General features: G+C 36.9%; 1 long non-coding RNA gene across 1 annotated transcript; it reads left to right on the forward strand.

Annotated features, from left to right (window-relative positions):
• Positions 1 to 4,262: 4,262 nt before the first annotated feature.
• On the forward strand, positions 4,263 to 14,989 carry LOC142861030 (uncharacterized). Its single transcript, XR_001147152.2, has 3 exons — positions 4,263 to 5,166; positions 5,754 to 5,825; positions 5,913 to 14,989. It is a non-coding gene; the product is annotated as an uncharacterized LOC142861030 (long non-coding RNA).
• Positions 14,990 to 24,379: the final 9,390 nt, after the last annotated feature.

Genomic DNA, 24,379 nt, shown 5'->3' on the forward strand with positions numbered 1-24,379 from the left:
AAAGTAGAGCAGTCACTGTGGAAAACGGCATGACAGTTCCTCAAAAAGTTCAACAAAGAAATACCATATGATCGAGCAATTCCACTTCTAGATATATATCCGAAATTATTGAAAATAAGAAGTCAAAAAAATACTTTCACACCTATGTTCACAGTATATTATTATTCACAATAGCCAAAATGTGTGAACAATCCAACTGTTCATCAATAGATAAGTAAAGAAAATGTGGTATAGCTATACAATAGAATATTTACTATTTAGCCTTAAAAAGGAATGAGGTTCTGGATATATACCATGAGATGAATAAACCTTTGAACCTTTAAAACATTATGCTAAATTAAATAAGCCAGACACAAAAGGACAAATATTTTATGATTCCACTTATATGCACTACCTAGGATAAATTCCTAGACATAGAAAGTGTAAAAGAGATTACCAGGGGCTGGGAAAGAGAGAAAATGGGGAGTTATTATTTAATGGGATGAAGAAAAAGTTCTGGAAATGAGTAGTGGTAATGACCACACAATACTGTAAATGTACTTAATGCTCCTGATTATATACTTAAAATGGTTAAAATGGTAAATTTCATGATCTGTATAATTTACCAAAGTTTTTTTTTTAAAGGTGAAATAAACATCTTCAGATATATGAAAACTTTGAGAATTTATTAGGCACTATGCTTGAACTTTTATTTGTATTTTTTTTACTTAATTCTAATACTACCTCTATGAAGAAGATACAATCTCTATTGTACAGTTGAGGAAACAAAGACTTAAAAAAGTTGACTTCCCTAAGGTCAAAGCTAGTATTTGATTATACAGTGATATAAACCCAGGCTCCATGTTTTCTAAAACTCATCAATTTTCTCCCATATTATTTTTAAAATTAGGTTGTAAATGCCTAAAGGCTATGATCATTGTACTTTCTCTGTTTTTATAATATCCCTCCCTCGACTTCTAATCACATCCAATAGCCCATAGTGCTCTTGAATGAAAAATATTAAGACAATTTATAATTCTTACTAGAAATTTCAAATACTCAGAAATTTCTGGGTATATAAATTATACAGAATCTACCATTTTACATCCAAAATTTGTTCTTTCTCCTTTTAAATATTCTTTTTATTTTAAAATATAAATTTATTTTCCTTATAAATAAAATATATATTGATTTTTAAAATTATTTAAAAAGTACAGATAAATAAAAGTGTCATCATAATCTTATGTCCCAGAGATAATTCAAAAAGCATCATTTGAAAATTTAACTATTTTAACTTGTCAACTTATATATTATATAGTTTTACAAATTAAAAAAAATTAATTTTAATTTTTTGCTGCAGTCCCTCTGGTTGAAACCAGCAACCATCGACTGAAACAAAAAATTTAAAAGTCATGAATTCAAAATTTATAAAACTAAGCATAAAAGAAATATAAGTAATTAAACTTTCAAATTTTTAGCATTTATACTTCTGAGATAAAGCTTACAACCTCACTAAGACTTTTGAGACACCTGTATTTCCAAGTCAATACATAAAACTTAACCTTATCTTTCTAACCACTGCATACCTCTTTTGAATACATGTGTCACAATAAAGGTCTCAGACCTCGCTTTGGTTTTCATCTTTACGAGTCCAGAAATGGCTTCCTTTATTTTTCCTTTAATCAGGAGAAGGGGAGTTGGCTGAGCTGGGACATGTCCTTTGGGGATGTGAGTGTCTGTGGCAGGGTGGAAAGTAGAGAGGAAAAGGAGGCCTCTGAGGGCACAAGACCCACACACATTCCTGCTCACATGCGCAGAGAGAGAGAACATCTTTCCTTTGCTCCTGGATTGGGTTGCAGGTTCTGCTTAGCTCATACACCACATGGGCTAGAGGGAGGCAGAGGGGCAGAGTGAGACTTACAGATGGATCAGGAAATCACGCTTCCTGATTTTATTTTGAAAATCAGTAAGTAAAGTGCAAGGCTCAAGTATTTATCCTTCCTTTACAATATGGATAACTAAATAGCAGATGTACTTCTGGATAACTAAATAGCAGATGAGGGAAAGTTTCTCTTGATAGAATACACCAAAAATAAATTAAGGAGAAAGGATAGAATTGGAATACCAACATTTTACAATATCTGATAAATTAAGGGTGTAAATACTGAGCATCCATGACCATTATCAATACAAACTAGACAGTATGTGCCTCTTGGTGAATAGCCCAAGACCATCTGTGAAGCAGTTTTCATTCTAAAAAATACAACCCTCATTCTGATTACCCTTTAGATCCAACTACCAATTTATAGGAAATATAGAGGACAGAGATATACACGTACATTTGGGTGATAAAGCTATAAATAAAAGTAAGGAAGCAAGTCCCCAAAAGGTTTGGACAGTGGTTACTCTTAGTGGGATGTAGGGGGTTGTGTTTGGGAGGGAGCTCATGGAGAGCAAGGTTCTGTCTCCCTTTATAGGTGGTAGTTAAAAGAATGCTTGCTTTATAATAATTCATTAAGTAGTATATTTGTTTTATGCCTTTTTTCTGTATATGTATTATTTTAACAAGAAAACATATCTAAGAATAGTTAAACCTCAATAATATTATGGTAGATTCAGGTTTGCCCAGGGGTTCAGAGCCAAGATCAGTTCCAGAAGAGCAGGGTGGACAGAAGCATCATGTTCCAAGGATTCTTCCAGCAAGCAGTTCTCCCAGCTGCTTGCTGGCTCAGGCTGATCATGGAGGAGAATAGCGGAATTCTGGGAACTGTTGGGCTAGAGGAAAAGTGGTACAAATGGTGCCTGGCCTCATAAGGTGTTAGGAAGAACAATGTGATAAGGCCTTGGGTTTCACCAATAACCACATTCCTGCGGTGGAAACAATTTGGCAGTTCCTCAAAAAGTCAAACATAGAATTACCACATTATCCAGCAATTCTTCTAAAGAAAAGAAAATGGGTACTTAGACAAATACATGTTCATAGCAGCATTATTCATAGTAGCCAAAAGTGGAAGCAACTCAAATGTCCATCAAAGGATGAAAGAATAAATAAACCGTGTTGCATATGTGTACGTGTGTGTGTGTGTACACAGAGCGAAAGTTATTTGGTCATATATAGAAATGAAGTACTAATACTTGCTATAACATGAAGGAACCTTGAAAACATTATGCTAAATGAAAGAAACCAGACACAAGGGGTCACATGTTGTATGATTCCATTTATAAGAAATATCCGGAATAGGTCAAACCAGAGACAGAAAGCAGATTGGTGGCTGCCAGGAGATAAGGAAAGGGGAGTGAGAAGTAACAATGAGTATGGAATTTCCTTTGAGAAGATGTTTTGGTACTACACAGAAACAGTAGCTGCACAACTATGTGAGTGTTCTTAGTGCCACTGAACTGTATACTTAAAAAGGGCTAAGATGGTACATTTCATATTATGTGTATTTTACCACATCTACTACAACTTCAAAAAACAAATAAAAATAATGTTTTAAAACATTTAAAAAATTCTACATGACATGAATTTCACCACAAAAATTAAAAGTAACCACATTCTCTAATTCACCTAATATCCACTGAGTAGCTCTCATGTTCCAGGCACTACATACATGAAAGACAAATGGTCCCAGTCTGCAAGGTGCTCATAATCTAGTCAGAGGGACAGACAAGAGCATATACAAATCCCAATGCATAAAGGTGAGTGTGTAAGAAACAAAAGTTGTTTTATTTTTCACTTATTCAGCCTCATTTTTATTTGAAGCATTTATTTCAGTGTAGCAGCAGAAACAAAGTTTTCGCAAATTGGGGATTCTCCTCTTTTTCTGAGGCTATGTCAAAATTCCTGAAGCTTATATAGTTCAATGACATGGGAGATGGAGTGGGTACACTAGGGTTCTCTGCGCTTCCCTGATAGTTTTGCAGGCATCCGGAAGCTCAATTGGCTGCTGGACCAAAAACACTGCTGTCAAAATAATACCATGGTAATAACAGCTTATCTTTTCATGGTGTTTATTATGTGCTAGGCTTTATCTAAACATTTTGCATTTATTTTATTTTAACAGCAACCCTACCTTCTCCTACCTTCCCCAGGGAATCTTTTTTCTAGTCTCTAAGGGGAACTCTCTATTAATTTTGCTGTTTTCTCTAAACATTTTGTTTTCTTTTCAGACATTGAATTGTTAGAAACCAAAGCAAAACGTAGTCTCCTTAAAGTAAGTGTGGAAAAGGTGCAGGGGTTGGGGGTGTAGTAGGGGAAGGAGGTAGATGGGGGTTGGGAGTGAAGACTGAACTCTGATCTTTTTCTTTTGCTCAAAACGCCTTCCTAAGGAGGCCAGCTGAGTCAGGCTGACAAATAGTAAATTCCCACTAAGCAGCTTTTGTTAATCAAATAAAGCAGTGGTTTACTTCCCAACCTGATTCCAGTATAGCATTAACATCACCTAAAAGGTAAAGAAGACCATGTCTTAACTCAAGCATCCTAGCAGATGCCTATTGTAAATTTAAAACATCCTCCTGTCTGGACCTCCCAGATTGCTCACATTCTTATCTTAAATTAAGCATATCCTTTCTGGTCTTCTAGATAAAGTCTAACTCTCTCAGCCAACTGCCAGCCAAGAAATCTTTAAATCCACCTATAACCTGTAAGCGCCCGCCCTTTTGAGATGCCCCACCTTTTTGGGCCAAACCAATGTGTGCCTCTCATGTATTGATTTGTAACTTTGCCTGTAACCTCTGTCTCTCTAAAAATGTATAAAACCTAACTGTAACCCAGCCACAGCGACTCCACTTGCCCAACACCTCTTGGCAGAGGCTCCAGGTCATGGTTCTCAAATTTGGCTCAGAATAAATCTCTTTACAATTATTTTACAGAGTTTGGCTTTTTTCCGTTGACAGGAGGATATCAAAAGGAAAGAAGAAGCTAGATAAAAATTTTAAAACATTTTGCCAGAGTGATTTCTGGTCAAAGTTAGTGGAATAATCACCATGTTTACTGTCTTTCTTCCTGAGTACCCCTCATTTTCTCAGAGTGCCCCCAAAGATATTTCCTAAGTGTCCTCACCAACCATTAACAATGCTTATTCTCTTCCCCAGGCCCACTGGATGTGTGACTGTCATCTCATCACTGATCTTGGAGTGGCTTTAGCCACTCTTCCTCTCTATCACAGCATTGAGTAGGAAAAGAATGTGGGTATCAGAGATTAGTACTGGCTCACAGAAAAAAATGGGATTCCTAGTGGGGAGGAGAAGCTGGTAGAATAGGGCAGGATGTGGTCAGGAATGGTTAGTAGGTCTGGCTAATGATGTCAGACACAGATGCCATAAAAGGCATATAATTGGTTATTGCTTAATCATTTCCTGGTTGAAATACAGGAAATCTAGCATAATGAGGCAGAGAACCAGGTTACTTCGAGGTCAGGGATGAAAGCTAGAATTTTTTCCTGAAAAACTAGCTGCTTTGAAGAGGCCAGTGTATCAATTTCTTTTATCTTCCTTTCCTTATAGCTTTTTCTAAGGGCAGGGTTCTCCTTTTGTCTTGAATTTTTCTTCACATAGGTAAGGTCCCACCCAGTATGTACTCTTAGTCATGGCAAAGGAAGAAATCTTGAGGCCCACTGGCATTCTCCCTGGACATCATGAAGGTCCTTATTCAGATAGTAAACACACACTGTTAATGGCCCCTTAAATAACTGATATAATTTTATTAGAGATAATTTTTTGTTGTTGTCACATTTCTGAATTTCACAGAACTATAATTTTTTTGTTGTTGGTAGGTTTGGAGGACTGACACAGGGTTGCAAACATCTTTTTTACCAGTTGAGTAGGAATGGAATAATATAATAAAGGTCAGTATTGCCCAAAAGGGGATAGATGGCCACCTTCCACTCACATATTTACCTTGCGTTGTCCTCACTTTTCTCATTTTGTCCTAGACCAGTAAGAGCATTATCTTGCGTCTGTACCAATCTATGGATTGGAAACTACTGGAATGAAGAATGGGAAACAGTAAAGAATCCCAAGGCTTTGGTGGACTATTGCTGCAACAAAGTGTACAGCTAGTGTTATAGCTCTTGACTGGGAAAGAACCGAGCGGCACTTGAAGAGTTGGAGAACAACCTTTATTCTTCTACAGCAGGCTTAGCACAGCTAGCATTACAGCTCTCTTCCTGTCTTCTGATCTTCTGACCCCCCCTTCCTTGTTCTCCTCCTGCTTTTATACCCTTGGTAGGGCTCAAAAAGCGTCCCATCAATTACAATCTTTAACATCCAATCAGCAACAAGCTTTAACATCCACTACCTAGCAGGGCCTAGACAGTGGACATCAGTGCCAGGCCCAGAAGCAGGCGGTGGCTCAGGGCCGGGGCATTCCAGCACGTGGGGCCCGGGGTGGCTCTACTGCGGGCCCGGCCCCAGTAGTGTGCCCTCCAACTGGCCTCATGGAGATGCAGAGTGACGAGGAGGAAGCAAGCGGCCGCATCCCGGCACCTGACACCATAACAACAGAGCACTAAAGAAATATGGCCTACCTGGAGCTAACCACTTCCCTTAAAACTATATTGCCTCCATAACAAGTGCAGTGATTTTTCTGTTGACACGGACCTAGCAGACCATGCCTGGAGTACTTTGCCAAACTTGAGTATGGCCCCAAACTAACTCTCTGGGTGATGAGAGGATTTGCTATCATGTTATACAATAAACTAGGACATTTAACCTAAAAGATGACTTGGGTATATTTTCAGGGGTAGAAGGAATAAGTGTTTAAATGATAGTACGTTTAAACTCTCTGTCCAGTTCACAAGCCAATGAATTCCCCAGGAACGTTCCTCAGAGGGCTTCAGTGGCCCACCTTTTCACCAGCAACCAAATTATGACCTTGCTCCCCTAGCCATGGTTGGCCAAATCTAGTTCAATCAATTCTCTCCTTGAGTTTGAAATTGTGACTGAGATACTTTGAGTTGGTGTTTGGTTAAGGGAGTATCAAGAACTTCTAACAGAAAGAGCTCTTCGAAATCAAAAAGGCTTCTCAGAGAGCAAGTATGTGTCTCTTACCTGAATCAAATCTCTTTTCTCCTCTTCTCCTTCCTAAGTAGAGGAACTAGGCAGCTATGTGCCAGAGTTTTTAGTCTAAGGTATTCATACACCAGAAAATTATTTTGACCAGATAAAACCCCTAAATAACCTACAAACTCCCAGAGGCTGTGGTATGAGATGATTTCAAGTGATTCCATGGATGAATGCTTTTATTCTAATGCTTATGTCTATTAGTTTATTTTCACACATTTCAGTTAAAAAATACTTCTAGGACATCAAACTCATAAATTCATGAGTATTATCTAGAAAAAGGTCTAATCTATTTAAATAAGAAAAAGATGAGTTTTTAAAAACCTACTAATAAATAGAATATAAGGAAAAGATCATGATAGTGAGTCACAAAGGAGGCTCAATTACACCAAAAAAGTTTCCAGCAAAAGCAATTGAAACGGTAATGCTCACTGATATCATTATCAATGAAAATTTACACATAATAAACCAAAGGGTGAAACCCATTGAGGCACTGGGCTTCAAGAAACTGGCTTGGATGATTCAGAGAGTGAGTAGTAATAACTAACATTTTTTTGAGTGGCTAGAATCTGTCAGGCATAGTTTAAATGCTTCACAAGTATTAAGTTAACTCATCTGATTCCTGAAACAACTTTATGCGGAGATAATTATTGTGATGCCCCTTTTCCATTTGGGTTCACTGAAGCATGGAGAGTTTAGTAACTTGCCCAATTATCTGCCATTAGTCACAGAGAACCTGCTTTTTCTTGAATAAGTCTCACATTCCAGCCTGTTTATTTTGAATTTGAATTGAATTTTTGTTTTTGGATACTATATCTTATTCATTTATAACTCCCCGGGGTCAGTACAATGCCTGGTACTTGGTAAAAAAAAAAATAAATACACGAGTAAAGGAATAGGTGCAATGATGGTAGCAGTTTGAAATGACCCCAAAATTTTCTCCACATTTGCTTATTTTCCATTTAAAACTATAAGATCTAGGCAAATCAATCAAAGTACTGAATGGAAGTCCCAGGTCAAAGGATTCCCTCCTCTCACAGACTGGGCTGTGGCCACAGCTAGGACTTAGCAAACCCTCAATCAGTTGCTTAGAAAGCACAATGATATAAGTAAGCTGAGGTTCTTGACTTGTGTCTGATGTCTTAAAAAGTCCACTTTGCCAACTAATGGCCCATGGCCCTTTCAATTTGACTATCCCATTGCTACCATAGTTCTCTTTCCCCATTTATTTCCCCCCTCCTGCAACACCATTAAGAATGTTCACAAGATCTAGAAGAAATTCTTCCAAACAGTCAGTTCTTCCATCAGATGCAAGGGGCTCGGTTACTACAGTGCTGCCTAGAGGACTGAGAGAGGGTGTGGGAAGGGGAGTAGGAACAGTAACATTTCAGACCTGTCTTGTGACGCAGGGTATAGCCTCCATGACTTCAGGGAATAAGGATCTCAAGTTGGGGCTCTTTGCTGTAAAGTGGCTGGGGTATTTCCTGCTTTCTAAGCTGTCTACTTTCCTTGGCAATTAGTCCATTGGTTCAGAAGCAAATATGAATGAAATATGAAACTTTAATCCTTTTAACAAGTAAGTTCAAGCCTTTTGTATTATGGTCACATCTAAGGCAGGAGAATTCCTTCATTCTACAACCTCCTCTACTCACTTCTCCACCCTGCCTAAATTATGCACAAATTTGTATTATGGTCATATCAAGGCAGGGCATTTCCTGCTTTCACAACTTGTGGCTGTACTTGGCAATTATTAAATCAATATGTGATTCAGGAACAAATATGAACTTTCATCCTTTCAGCAGTAAAGACAAGAGTTTTCATATTGAGTTCAAGAATGTTGGTCATGTTGAGGCCATGCTAATCCATAGAAGAAAATAAACTATAATTTTTCATATTGTTTTCCCACTACCCCAGATTGCTCACTCATGGACAGGGATAGTGAGAAAACAAATACAGGTTCAGAATCTTCTTTTTACTTTTCCAGAAAAATTTCATTTTTTTCACTCACTGATTTATTTATTCAACAGATATTAACTACCTTCTATGTTCTATACTTAGCGAGGCCTACCTGGGCTTGATTCCAAGCTGCAGGTGGGCCTAGCAGGCTATCCAGGATATGACTTTTTTCATGGCAATTGCAGACGTGCTAAAGGGCAAGCCCAATTGTACAACTACATTTCTGGTCTCTAATTATATCATGGTTGCTAACATCCAATGTACTAAAGCAAGTCACATAGCTACAGGCAAAGTCAAAGGGCAGGAAAGTACACTCTGTCTATAGTAGGAGGAACTGTAAAGTCAGTTGGCAAAGAGTATAGATACAATGAGGAATGATTGAGAACCATTACACAATCACACTGACAAAAGATATCATGACACAGTTTCAAAAGGCTCTATGAACCCCAAGTAGTATAAAATATCTGAAAAATTAAAACTTAAGCAGATTATCATAAAACTGTACCAAAGACCAAATGTTTTAAAATATAGGTATTATTATTATTCGGGTGTCAGGACAATATCAAGAGACAATTACCATTGAAAAAATAGTTTGTTACTCACAGTTAGTGTCTTAATCCATTTGGGCTGCTATAACAAAATACCATATACTCTAAGGTCTGGCCTACAGAGGAGAGCAATCACAAAACTCTTCAAGAATGATGGGGCTACCCTCATAAATTTATTACTCACACTCTTAGTGAAAGGTATATCTTCTGGATCCTACCAGTGTGGATGAATAAGTCTTAAATGACAAATCCACTCTAACATTCCATGCGATACCTTCTACCATGTTATGACACAGCAAGATTAATCCTCACCAGATGTTGGTAACATGCTCTTGGGCTTCCCAGCCTCCAGAACTGTGAGCTAATTAAACTGTGCTAATTAATGTTCTTTTCTTTATAAATTACCCAGTCTGTAGTGTTCTGCTATAGCAACAGAAGACAGACTAAGACACCCTAGGGCACTGAATCTTCCTCTAAATTAAACCAAGGGAGGTCAGGTATTTCCAATTTGTTCATGGTGGGCCATCTTTGGATCCATGCTTTATCCAACCACCTAAACAAATAATTAGAGTTCCTTCTAACTTTCCAACATCAACATTAAATGTATAATCTCTGCTTAGTGAGCTCATATCAGCAAATTTAGCCTGATACAAGTTTATGTTCCTGTCACCATTATCCCACATTGTCAATATCCATTCTCATGCTTTCCCCAGATTTCTGCTTTTATAAATTAGAAAACTCAAATAGTTCTTTTGGAGTTTAGTATACCTCCTCATGGGTCACTTTTTGTACTTCACCTTAAGGGCCTGCTGGGACTTGAGTCTAGTTATAATTCTAGAAGCAAAGAGGGGAAGGTGAGGATGGGTACCAAGGAGAACCAGTATCGTCTTTTGTGACAACTCCTCAGGGGAGGCCATTAACATTTACTAAAGCAATGCAGGGTTAATCCCCTCAGATGGAGGCAGAAAGACTTTTTGAAAGGCTGATACTACTGGGGTTGGGGAGGCCACTTCTACTGGAGGTGGGAGACCTCTCTCACTGGCAAAGAAGACTCATTACAATTTACGGGTCTGATTGCCTAGCTTCCTCAGGGTATTCCCATATGTCCCCATCCTAACTTACAGGGCCCTATTGTTTCCCAATCAATGCCTTCACTTTAACAGTAGATACTCTGTGAGGCTGGGAGTTCAACTTGCATTTGAATTCAGTCAATCACAGCATGAAGTTCTGTATTTGCTTTTTCAGCAATTTCAGCTCTGTGGCTATAGGAGAAAATGCTCTCCTTGAGGGTACACCTAGAAGCTCTTGGGATTTAGGTCATTTGTGCAGTGTTTAACCTGGGAATTCAAATCTCTGAGCTCATCCTTTTCTTTCACTATTTTATGCAGCAACATTAGGAGCAAAAAACCAATATCATTATATTTCCTACTTTTCCAAAAATGTTTGAAAGTATCATGTACAGAGTTACTACTTAGCTTCTTGCTTTTTAGAAGTAGTTGATTAGATATATCCAATGCAGATATTTAGTGTGTTTCTATAAGTAGTTCATGCCATGGACTATTAGTGCTCTTTTTACTACTGGAAATAGAGTAATTAGTGTCCTTAGATCTAATTATATTAGCCAATTCCAGAAATCACAGAACCAATTTATAAAACTTGTCCTGAAAGTTTGGTTCCTCTAGAATCACTCTTGATTCAAAAATCTCCATGAGTCAGGGTTCTCCAGAGAACCAATTATGATATAATTAAATAATAAAATGATTAAATAATAAATTATTATGGAAATTGGATTTATGGAGGTAGAGAAGTCCCACAATCTGTTATCTGCAATCCTGCTGGAAAGCTGGTGGTATAATTCAGTCTGAGTCTGAAAGCCCAAGAACCAATGTGGGCAGGAGAAGGATGTCCCAGTTCAAACAGAGAGAGAGAGAGTAAATTTACTCTTCCTCTGCCTTTTTATTCTATGTATGCCTTCAATAAATTGGATGATGTCTGATGTCTGCCTATGTTAGTGAGGGTGATCTTTACTCAGTCTACTGATTCAAATGCTAATCTCTTCAGAAATATTCTTACAAACACACCTAGAAATAAGACCAGCTGGACAACAGAGCAAGACCTCATCTCAACAAAAATTAATTTTAAAAATTAGCCATGCAGGTTGGTGCACACCTGTAATCCAAGTTATTCAGGAGGCTGAGCCAGGAGGATTGCTTGAGCCTAGGAGTTAGAAGTTACAGTGAGTTGTAATCACACCACTGCACTCCAGCCTAGATGACAGAGCAACACCCTGCCTATAAATAAATAAATAAATAAATAAATAAATAAATAAATAAATACATAAATACATAAATAAATAACAAAAAGAACACTAGACAGTAACTTGAAGCCATTTGAAAAAATAAAGATGTCAGTGAAGATAAATACATGGACAATTATAGAAGCTAGTGTTAACGTAGAAATGGTTTGTGACTCCACTTTTTGTTTTCTACCTAACTTGAGATTAATAGGTTGAAGAATTATTAGTCTAAAAGCTAGTAGTACTGTAACTTTGGTTCATAATTCCTGTTGATCAAAGTTGAGGCTTTTGAGGCAGAAATAATGTGATGAAGTATTCCAGACTCTGTTATAAATTAGAAGGTTTTAAAGAAAGTTTAGAAGGGAAAGAGACTCCTCATATCTGAGTTGTTCTTTTTCATTGGTGGATACAATACAAAGTTACAATCATTGGCTAAGATTGTAACATATAGGCTAAAATGTCTGTGTGCAAGATAGTCAGTAAACCAACACGATTCAGAAACAAATCAGCATCCTTTGCAATGTCAGTAGATTATGCATTAATCAGTATATCAACAATGTGTTGTTAGATTTAGGTTCACTAGTATTTTGTTGAGGATTTTTGCATCTATGTTCATGAGAGATATTCGTCTGTAGTCTTTTTGTTGTTGCTGCTATGTCCTTTCCTAGTTTTGGTGTCGAGGTAATAGTGCCATGATGGAATGATTTAGGAAGAATTCCCTCCTGGATGTTATAGAACAGTTTCAGTAGGATAGGTGCCAGTTCTTCTTTGTAGGTCTAATGTAATTTGGCTGTGAATTTGTCTGGTCCAAGGCCTTTTTTGGGGAGAGATTCCTTTTATTACTGTTTCAATCTTGCTACTCATTATTTATCTGTGCAGGTGTTTTATTTCTTCCTGATTCAAACTTGGGGGATTGTGCTTACAAAAATGTACCCATTTGCTCTGAGTTTTTAGTTTGTGTGTGTGGAAGTTTTCATAGTAGTCATGGATCATAGTTTTGTATTTATATGGTATCAGTTGTAATGTCCCCTTTGTCATTTCTAATTGAGATTATTTGAGTCCTTTCTCTTCTATTTCTGGTTAATTTGACTAGTGGTCTACCAATTATCTTTTCAAAAAATCAACTTTTTGTTTCATCAATCCTTTTTTGGTTTCCATTTCATTTAGTTCTGCTCTAATCTTTGTTATCTCTTTTCTTCTGCTAGCTTTGAGTTTAGTTTCTTCTTCTTTTTCTAGTTCCTTGAGGTATAACATTAGGTTGTTAATTTGTGATCTTTCTGTCTTTGAAGTTCTGTTATATTTTATCTTATATTATCTATTTCTGTAGTGGATTTTTCATTCATGTCATGAATTATTTTTGTTTGTTTTCTTAGTGTTGGTTTTCAACTTTCTCATCAATCCCATTGATTTTACTTGCCATCCATTTTCTGAATTCCATTATTTGACACTTCAACAATTTCCTTTAGGTTTGAGTCCATTGCTAGAGAGGTATTGTGATCCTTTGGGTTGTTAAGAAAGTCTATTTTTTCATTTTGCCAAAGTTCTTATGCTGGTTCCTTCTCACCCAGGGTTTAGCAGCCAGCTGTTCCTTCTTTCCAGAGCAATGTCACTGCACAGCCTCCAGTCAGGTCTCTGTATTAGTCTGGAGGCCTACTGCAGTGCAGGGGCCCTCCCTCAGCTTCCATTGCAATGTCCACTGTGGAAGCATGGGAAAGGGACAGAGGGTTTTCCTCTCTGTCCCTTTCTCATTTGCAGACACTTTTCCCAGGTACCTCTGATCCTGCTCAGCAAGTTGCCCCACTTCCCTCTCCTTCACTTTGGATGTCTGCTGTTGCCTGTTAATTTCTAATGCTTTCTCTTAGATGATTGATCTGAAGGTGAATATCTATTCACCACTTTTGAGCCTCTCCTCAAGAACAGCATTGTCCAGTCTGCTTCTAGTCTGCCATTTTGGCCCTTCCTAGTCAAATGATTTCTGACAAGGGAACCAAGGTATAGGGGAAAGGACACTCTTTTCAACAAATGGTGCTGGGAAAACAGGATATCCACATGTGAAAAAATAAAGTTGAAACCTTGTCTAACTATATGCAAAATTAACTCAAAATGGATCAAAGACATAAATGTAAGACCTAATACAATGTAACTCTTAGAAGAAAGCATAGGGAAAAAATCTTCACAACATTGGATTTTGCAATGATTTCTTGGATATGATGCCAAAAGCACAGGAGACAAAAGAAAACATAGATTGGACTCTATAAAAATTTTTAAAAATTGCACAGAAAAACCACTATGAATAAAGTAAAAGGGTAACCCAAAGAATGGGAGTAAATATTTACAAATCATATATCTGATAAGGGATTAATATCCAGAATATATACAAAATTCCTAAAATTCAAAAACAAACAAAAAAACCCAGCATGATTCAAAAATGGGCAAAGGACTTGAATAGACATTTCTTCAAAAGATATCCAAATGAAAAGATGCTCAACATCAATAATCATTAGGGAAATGCAAATCAAGATACAATGAAATACAACTTCACACTCATTATGATGGTTACTATAAAAAAAAATCAGAAAATAAGTGTTGGTGAGGATGTGGAGAAACCCTTGTGCACTATTGGTAGAAATGTAATTGTATAGCCACTATGGAAAACAGTTTGGCAGTTCCTCAAAAAGTTAAAAATAGAATAACCATATGATCTGGCCTTTCCATTTCTGGGTATACACCCAAAAGAATTGAAAGTAGGGTCTCAAGGAGACATTTGTACATCCATGTTTATAACAGCATTATTCACAATAGCTAAAACATGGAAGCAATCCAAGTTTCCATTGATGGATGAATGGAAAAGCAAAATGTGGTACATTCATACAACGAAATATTAATCAGGCTTAAAAAATAAGGAAATTCCACAATATGCAAAAACATGGATGAAACTTGAGGGCATTATGCTAAATGAAATTAGCCAATCACATACAAAAAAATGCTATATGATTCTACTTGTATGCGGTACTTACAGTAATCAAAATCATCGAGACAGAAAGTAGAATGGTGGTTGCTAGGGGTTGGGGGGAAGAGAGAATGGGAAGTTATTGTTTAATGGATACAGAGTTCATTTTACAAAATGAAAGAATTATGGAAGTAGATAGTGGTGATGGATGTACAACATTATGAATGTTGTACAACATTATGAACTGTATAATTAAAATTTTTTAAAATGGCATATTATATATTATGCATATTTTATCACAATAAAAATTGGGGAAAAATAATCTACATTATTTCATTTCTATGTGATCTCTCTTTTTTCCTCTCAATGCTTTTAATATATCTTCATCTTTGGTGTTATATAGTGTATAGTCATGAATTGCTTTATGCTGATGTATGTAATCATGACTTGCTTTTTTAGAAAAACCCTACATGGTATATAATGTGCTTTCTCAATATGTGAAATCATGTATTTTATAAATTCTGAAAATTCTCAGCCATAATCTCTTGAAATTTGGCCCTCCTTTAGCATATGTGAGACTTTCTCATTCTGTATTCCAAATTATAAATTTCTTTTTAATATTTTCCATCCTTCCTCTCTCTCTCTCTCTTGAATTGTAGGCATTTTATTTGGCTCTACTTCCAGTTCATCAATTTTTTCAGTTGCATCTAAATTACTATTAGCTTGTCCCTTACATTTTAAAATTTCTACAATTATACTTTAATTTCCAGAAGTTTCAATTGTTTATGTTAAAAATATGCCTTGTCATTTATTAGTCTCTGGTTACACACTCATCTTTTGTGCATCCATGCTAGTCTTGTAAGCCATTCAGTACTTTTCTCACTCTAACCCAGTAATTTCTTTAAACATTTAATATACAGCTTTTGCACATTATATATCTGAAAATCCCAAAATCTGTAGTCCTTTTAGCTCTAAATCTTTCTCTTGTTGTTTCTGCTCACACTTCCTCATGGTGGCTCACCTCCATGCATGCCGATTTTCTGAAGATCACTTCTCCATTAACCTGTAAGGAGAAACAATACCCTGGGAGAATATTTGGAAATTAAAGGAGTGTCTCTTCCATTCTACCTCTGTTTTTGTTTCTTTTTCTGTGTCTTTGTCTCCCTGTCTGTCTTTCTCTCTCTCCCTTCCTTTCCCTTAGTCCATAGGTTCTCTCATCTCTGTTTCTCTATGACCTTTATATTCTCTTTTCTCTTCCTGAGCCTGTGTAGTTCTCAACTTATTTTTTTATATTTTTTTGAGACAGAGTCTTGCTTTGTTGCCCAGGCTAGAGTGAGTGCCGTGGCATCAGCCTAGCTCACAGCAACCTCAAACTCCTGGGCTCAAGCAATCCTTCTGCCTCAGCCTCCCGAGTAGCTGGGACTACAGGCATGCACCACCATGCCTGGCTAATTTTTTTTTCTATATATATTAGTTGGCCAATTAATTTCTTTCTATTTATAGTAGAGACGGGGGTCTCACTCTTGCTCAGGCTGGTTTCGAACTCCTGACCTTGAGCAATCCGCCCGCCTCGGCCTCCCAGAGTGCCAGGATTACAAGCGTGAGCCACTGTGCCTGGCCACTGAACTTTTTTTACATTTGCTAGAGAGGGCTTTATATAGTTCTCAGTTCCAGTCATACACAGGGACTAACTGAGAAAAAGAGAGAACCTGATTGATCCATGTTGGAAAATGTACCCCTAGTCCAATCAGCTGTGACCAGAGAGTCAGGAACATATAGCATGAAGATAGCTGTGGACTCCCCAACCCTGAGGAAGAGAGGACTTATTCTCAGAGAGGAAGAATTGAGCAGAAATATGTCTCCCACACATCTTCTCCTCTCAATCCCTGGTGTTTCTACCTTAGTTCATCATTTCACTATGAATGGTTGCAATCATTTCCTGATGAATTTCTTACTTTTAGCCTTTTCCTTCTCAATCCATTTTCTACCAGAGTAATCTTTGCACACTGAAAATTGCATCATGTTACTTGCTAATGAAAACTCTTCAAGAATTCTTCATAGCCTCTATGACAAAGCCCAAACTTCTTAGGTTTCGCTAGAAGAAACTTAATTTGAGTCCTAACACCTACTCCAACCTAATCTTTCTCTTTACCATATCTTTATATCCTATTCTCCAGACATTCTAAACATTTTTTATCACTACAAATTGCCCCAGTCTCTTGTTACTCTCTGCTTTCACTCATGCTGCTCCATATCCTGCAAGGCTCTTCTTCCCCTTGCCAGCTCGGAAGATCTGTTCACCTATTGAGAGCCAACTTGCTTTTCCTGGGATGCCTTTTTCTGAACCCCTCTTTTCATTAAGAACAACCACATTCTTTATGTTGTTCCTTGTCTGTAAGCCATACAGGACTTTTCTCACTCTAACCCAGTAATTTGTTTGTTTTCTGCCCTGATCATCATCAAACCATTAGTGTTTTTAAGGTAGGAATTATATCTTATCATCATCATATTTCCATCTCCTAATACAGTACCTGGTACATACAGTGTTCAAAGAAATGCTCATTAAACAGATGAATCATTTCTTCTTCATTGGCTTCTGTACATGTTACAATTCAGAGGATGCTCTGGTCTTTGGACTAATATTTTGAATAAAGAGCTAACATGTATAATTCCATATCTAAATTTTTTCTATAAATTTTTCTAGAGATATACATGTTGTATCTTTTTAAAATTCCCAATTTTAATTCTCTCAGGCCTTGGGGGATACCTGTGAATGGACTAGAGTTTATGGTTTCTAATGCTCTAAGTGAAGGACTCCAACCCAAAGAGAGAAACAGTGGAACCCTCAATCTAAAAGAATTGAAAACCTTTGATATTTGTCACTTAACTAAAGATAAGTGAGGAGAATTTAAGAGCCGGCCTACCATGTAAAATGGCATTTGAATGATCAAATTCCAGCCAGGGCCCCAGGTCAGGGCTAAGTACACATCTGAAAGACTCACAGTCCCATTCACATTCCTGTTACAGCCAGGACTCAGAGTCAAGAAAGACCACTAGGAACAGAGATCATGACAGTTTTATGACAGCTTACAAGAATCACTATGTCTCAGCCAAAAGCTTTTCAGCAAAAACCCCTAGGGGGCTCTACTGCTTGATTCAGAAAGATTTTGTTCACGTCTCTCATCTCCATACCTAGGGAGATACAGACAAAGGAAGCAGGAGATCTGGGTTGTAGTCCTGGCTCTGCCCATCATAATTTTTTATATACATATATTTTTTTTCACAGTTCCTAATAAGATATTTTAAATGAAAATTACTGACTGTAATTTCTTAAAATGAAGAAATAATTTTTTTATAAAATAAACAATTAAAAAATCAAAGTTATCTTTTTGGTGAATCCATCTAATCCTGAATTTTTTTTTGGTTGGGAGATTTTTTAAATTACTAATTCAATCTTGCTACTCATTATTTGTTTGTTCAAGAGTTCTATTTCTTTCTTGGTTCAATCTTTGGAGGTTGTATGTTCCCAGGAATTTATCTGTTTCTTCTAAGTTTTCTAGTTTATTAGCATATAGTTGTTCATAATAGTCTCTGATCATCTTTTATATTTCTGTGCTATCAGTTACAATGTCTTCTTTTTCATTTCCAATTGTGTTTATTTGGATCTCCTCTCTTCTTTTCTTAGTCTAGCTAGTGGTTTATCAATTTTATCTTTTTGAAGAACTAACTTTTCGTTTCACTGATCTTTTGTATTTGTAATTTTTTGGGGGGGGTCTCTATTTCATTTAGTTCTGCTCTGATCTTTGTTTTTCTTTTCTTTTGCTAACTTTGGGTTTGGTTAGTTCTTGTTTTTCTAGTTCCATGAGGTAGAATGTTAGGTTGTTAATTTGCAATCTTTCTACTTTTTTAATGTAGGCATTTAATACTATAAACTTCCTGATGAGTGTTTTTCTGTATCCCACAGGCTCTCATAGTTTTTTTGACATAAAGCAATTGTTAGATAATGCACCTCAGTAGGAAATCAGAACTGTGAAATTTGGGGTGTGACAAAAGGCAGTATCTGCAAAATCAAGTGGAAGAAATGACTCAATATACAGAGTGAAAAATAGAAAGGGATAGAAAATTACATGGGAAAAAAATCAAGAGACTATAGGCTAGATAGACTTAACCCATGGATAACCGAAGCTCTAGAATGAGAAATAAAAACAGAGACAAGGCGATAATAATCAACTCTCAGAAGAAAATTTCCCTGAAATTAAGAAAAACTTGAATCTATAGATTGAAGTCTTCAAGTTTGAATAGGAATGCTAAAAAAAATCATGTCTGGTAAAATTTCTAAATTTTTAAGTTAAATTTAACAGCTTATAGAAAGAATCTATACTTACTATATTGGTAAGGCTGCTTTTAGCAGCAAGCATCAGAAATATCCAAGTGGCTTTAAAAATAAGGATATTATATATATATAAATATATATATATACATATGGATATTATATACACACACATATGTACACACATGTGCACACATACACACACAAAGCCCAGGGGTAAAAGCACCTTAGAATTAGTGGCTCAATTACATCAGTGAAGAAAGACCAGACTTTTAAAAAACTCTTTATCCTGCCTTTATCCTCACACCACCTTCTTTCATGGCAGAAGTTATAGCATCACAATGCCAAAGCCAGCAAATGAATTTTCTCTCCTCTGTCCTGTAGCAGTAGCTGTTAATTTCCTATCCATGATCCACCTTCCTCTTCTTCATTGCTAAGAGAACCTTGATTTTGTGCCAAGCTAAACACTCTTTCCAACACTTCCTTTTGGTTAGGGATGACCACATGATATAATTTTGGACCACAAAATGTAAGCAGAAGCTTGTGTGATAGTTAATTTTATGTGTCAACTTGACTGGACCTCTGAGTACCCATAAATTTGTTTAGACATTATTCTGAGCGTATCCGTTTTGGTATGAGATTAACAGTTTAATCTGTGGAATAAAGCAGATTTCCCTACATAATGTGGATGGGCCTTATCCAATCAGTTGAAAGCCTAAATAGAACAAAAATCCTGACCCTCCCCTAAATAAGAGGGAATTTTTCAGCAGATTACCTTTGGACTTCATCTGCAGTATCAGCTCTTCCTGTCTGATAGCTTTTGAACTGGAACATTGGCTCTCCATGGGTCTCCAGTATGCTGCAGAATGAAGTTGCCAGCTACCATAATAGTGTTAACCAATAGTGTTAACCAATAATGTTAACCAATTCCTATATATATATGTACATGCACACACATGCATAGACACACATATATCTCATTTTATATACATGTGAGTGTGCATATATATGTTTATGTATATATACATGTGTACATATATTTCTGTTTCTCTGAAGAATCTTGACTAATACAGTTTGGTAGTTAGTTTCTGGAAAGCATTAGCTTTGAGATATGAGAGGACAGTAGCAAATGGTCACCCTTATCCTACTCCTTTTTTCTTCTTCCTGCTTTTAAGTGATGACTGGAACTGGAGCTATAGCAACCATCTTGCAACTATGAGAAAAAGGTCAAAGAAATTTCAGGTATGTAGGCCCTGATATCAGAGATGCTAGTATCTAATATCAGCAACTTCCTGCCTCTGGGCTTTGTGGCATGCGAGGAAAATATTTCCCAATTTTTAAATGCCATTTTTGTTGGATTTTATGTTACTTCCACTTAAAAACTTTCCTAATTGAAAGAGTGTTGTTTCAAAAGCCAGAAAACTATTTTTTTTTAATTTTTTTTTATTTTGGCATATTATGGGGGTACAGATTTTAAGGTTTCAATAAATGCCCATTTCCCCCCCTCCCCCCAAAAGTCTGAGTCTCCATCATGACCATCCCCCAGATGGTGCACATCTCACTCATTATGTATGTATATACCTGCCCCCCTCCCCCCTCCCACCTGCCCAATACCCTATTACTGTAGTACCTATGTGACCACTTAGGTGCTACTCAGTTAATACCAGTTTGCTGGAGAATATATCTGGTGCTTGTTTTTCCATTCTTGGGAAATTTCACTTAGTAGTATGGGTTCCAGCTCTAACCAGGAAAATATAAGATGTGCTATATCACCATTGTTTCTTAGAGCTGAATAGTACTCCATGGTATACATATACCACATTTTATTAATCCATTCTTGAATTGATGGGCACTTGGGCTGTTTCCACAGCCTTGCAATTATGAATTGTGCTGCTATAAACATTCGAGTGCAGGTGTCTTTTTTGTAGAGTGTCACTGGATCATTTGGGTAGATGCCCAGCAATGGGATTGCTGGATCAAATGGTAGATTCACTTGTATCGCTTTAAGGTATCTCCATATTGCTTTCCACAGAGGTTGAACTAGTTTGCAGTCCCACCAGCAGTGTAGGAGTGTTCCTCTCTCTCCGCAACCACGCCAGCATTTATTGTTTGGAGATTTTTTGATAAAGGCCATTCTCACTGGGGTTAAGTGATATCTCATTGTGGTTTTGATTTGCATTTCCCTGATGATTAGAGATGTTGAGCATTTTTTCATATGTTTGTTGGCCATTCTTCTGTCTTCTTTAGAAAAATTTCTGTTCAAGTCCTTTGCCCACTTTTTAATGGGGTTATTTGATTTTTTCTTCCTAATTTTCATGAGTTCTAAGTATATTCTAGTTATCAGTCCCTTATCGGATGCATAGGATGCAAAAATTTTCTCCCATTCTGTAGGTTGTCTGTTTACTTTCATGACTATTTCTTTGGCTGTGCAGAAGCTTTGTAGTTTGATCATGTCCCATTTATTTATTTTTCTTGCTGCTGTGATTGCCTTTGGGGACTTCTTCATAAACTCTTTGCCCAGGCCGATGTCTAGGAGAGTGTTTCCAACTTTTTCCTCTAGAGTTCTAATAGTTTCATATCTTAGGTTTAAGTCTGTTATCCAGCATGAGTTGGTTTTTGTGAGAGGTGAAAGGTGTGGGTCCTGTTTTAGCCTTCTACAGGTGGCTATCCAGTTTTCCCAGCACCATTTATTGAAGAGAGATTCTTTTCCCCAGCGTATGTTTTTGTCTGCTTTGTCAAAGATGAGATGGCTATATGAGGATGGTTTTATATCAGGATTCTCACATCTGTTCCTATCATCAAAATGTCTATACTACCCAAACTGATCTACAGATTCAATGCAATACCTATTAAAATCCCATCAGCATTCCTCACAGATATAGAAAAAATAATTTTACGCTTCCTATGGAACCAAAGAAGACCCCGAATATCAAGAGCAATTCTAGGCAACAAAAACAAAATGGGAGGCATTAATATGCCAGATATCAAACTATACTACAAAGCTGTAGTAATTAAAACAATATGGTATTGGCACAAAAACAGGAATATTGACCAGTGGAACAGATGTGAGAATCCTGATATAAAGCCAGAAAACTTTTTCAAGAAACATTTCCTAATACCTTGATATATTACTGACTAGAGCAGAGTCACATGCACATTCTAAGTTAATTAAAAGGAAATGAGCTTTTCATGATTGGCTTATACTGAAACCACCCTTATAACTCAATGAAGGGGTTTAAGGTGAGAACTTGGGTAAGGGCCCAAAACTCTGTGATGATATAGGCCTAGCTAGAAAAATAATAATAATGATTAATAATAATCAGGGCTAGGTGCAATGGCTCATACCTCTAATCCTAGCACTCTGGGAAGTCAAGGCAGGAGGATTGCTTAAGGTCAGGAGTTTGAGACCAGCATGAACAAGAGTGATCCAATCTCTATTAAAAAAAGAAAAAAGTTAGCTGAGCATGGTGGTATGCACCTGTTGTCCCAGCTACTCACGAGGCTGAAGCAGGAGGATGACTTGAGCCCAGGAATTTGAGGTTGTTTTGAGCCAGGCTGATGCCACTGTACTCTCGCCTAGGCAACAGAGCATGACTGTGTCTCCTAAAAAATAAAATAAAATAAAATAATAATAATAATAATAATCAACCAATGTTCCCTCTTTTGCTTGATAATAATTAGTCACTGCCCCCCTGTTTGCTTCTCTATAATTGCCATTCTGGAGTCACATAACTGGTGGTCATAAAGATTCTTAGTTTTCTCTATAGATTACATCACCGTTTTGAAACCTTGGGGTAATTTCTGAGATATATTCCAGGTCCTGCATTCCAGTGAAATGGCTGGCCCACTCAGACCAGTGGTCCATACAAAGGAACTGACTCAAATGGTCTTGTGACCCCACCCAAGAATCTAGTCAGCAAAGAAGACAATTTCTACAGTCCTATGGTTCCACCATAAACCCAACCAATTAGCAGGTCCAATTGCCTAGATAGACTTTTGACTGCCAAACTGTCTTTAAAAACCCTTTTTCCCAAATTTTTGGGGAGGCATATTTGAGAAATTTTTCCCATCTCCCCACTTTGTGCTATGCGGAATTAAACACTTTTTCTGCTGTAACAACTGCTGTGTTAGTGTATTGGCTTCCTCTTGGGCAGTGGGCAATGAACCTGCTAGGGCGGTGACAATACTAACCAAAATCCTCAATTCTAGTACAGGGAATGGGATAGATATAGTGAAGAATGGGATGATACCCAAGAAAATGAATGTTCATGTTAAGAAGGGAGAAGGAAGTTAGGAGATGTTGAGTAGGCAACCAAGAATGTCTGCTATATTTACAAAGAAAAAAGAATCATACTGGCATCATGCAGCCTCCAACCTGTGGTTTTCACCTGCCAGTTTGCAGTGTGTTAGCTATGCTCCCAGCACCATCAGACTTGCCACCTGCACCGTGGAATCTAAAAACAAATTATATCATTCCTCTAGGCAATATCCAAAAAATGAACTGAAACCCAATAATTCAATGTCTAGTCTAATCAAAATTAAAAAAAAAAAAACTGCAGAAACTCCAGAATTCAAAGAGTATTAATTACATACTTCATTTAAGAAGAACACTGCCACACTACAAGTGTTAGAATAGAGGTTTCAATATGAGGGGAGAGGAAAAGTAATGAGCAACACATCTGGCTCTGTGTGTATAATAACATAAGTGAATAGTGACACAGTAAATAGGAAAGTGTAATTTTGGGGCTAAATAAGAATTTTTGAAATAAAAACTACGTATTTCAAGGGAAAGTATAAAAATATTTGGGTCTTAGCTAAATATTTTGATAGTTTGCATTTTAAAATATGATAATTTTAAAAACCCTAAAATTTTGTTGTAGGAGGTGGCAAATAGATGGCGGAAAATAAAAGCATTGTAAGGGTCTCATTTGAGGAGGAAATGAGAAAGTATAACTATTTAAAGGTCTCATTTTATTATAGGGAAGGAGTGAGGTATGTGGAAAGCTTTGGTATTTTGCTCTCATATAATAATAGAGATATGTTTTGGAAGATGAGCATCATAAAAGAGCAGGTGATGGCTAGTAAAATGAAAGGTATGCTAGGAATACCATAATCACAAGGGAGAAAAGGGAAGAGGAAGGAACTAGACCAGTAAAAACAAATAAAACAGTAAAAAACAAACAACAAATGTAATGACAACAAGAAAGGCAAAAAAAAAGGGAAAAGATGAAACAAGGTAAATAAATATCATAAAATAT

This window comes from Microcebus murinus, chromosome 12 (assembly GCF_040939455.1).
Source record: "Microcebus murinus isolate Inina chromosome 12, M.murinus_Inina_mat1.0, whole genome shotgun sequence".
Lineage (NCBI taxonomy): Eukaryota > Metazoa > Chordata > Mammalia > Primates > Cheirogaleidae > Microcebus > Microcebus murinus.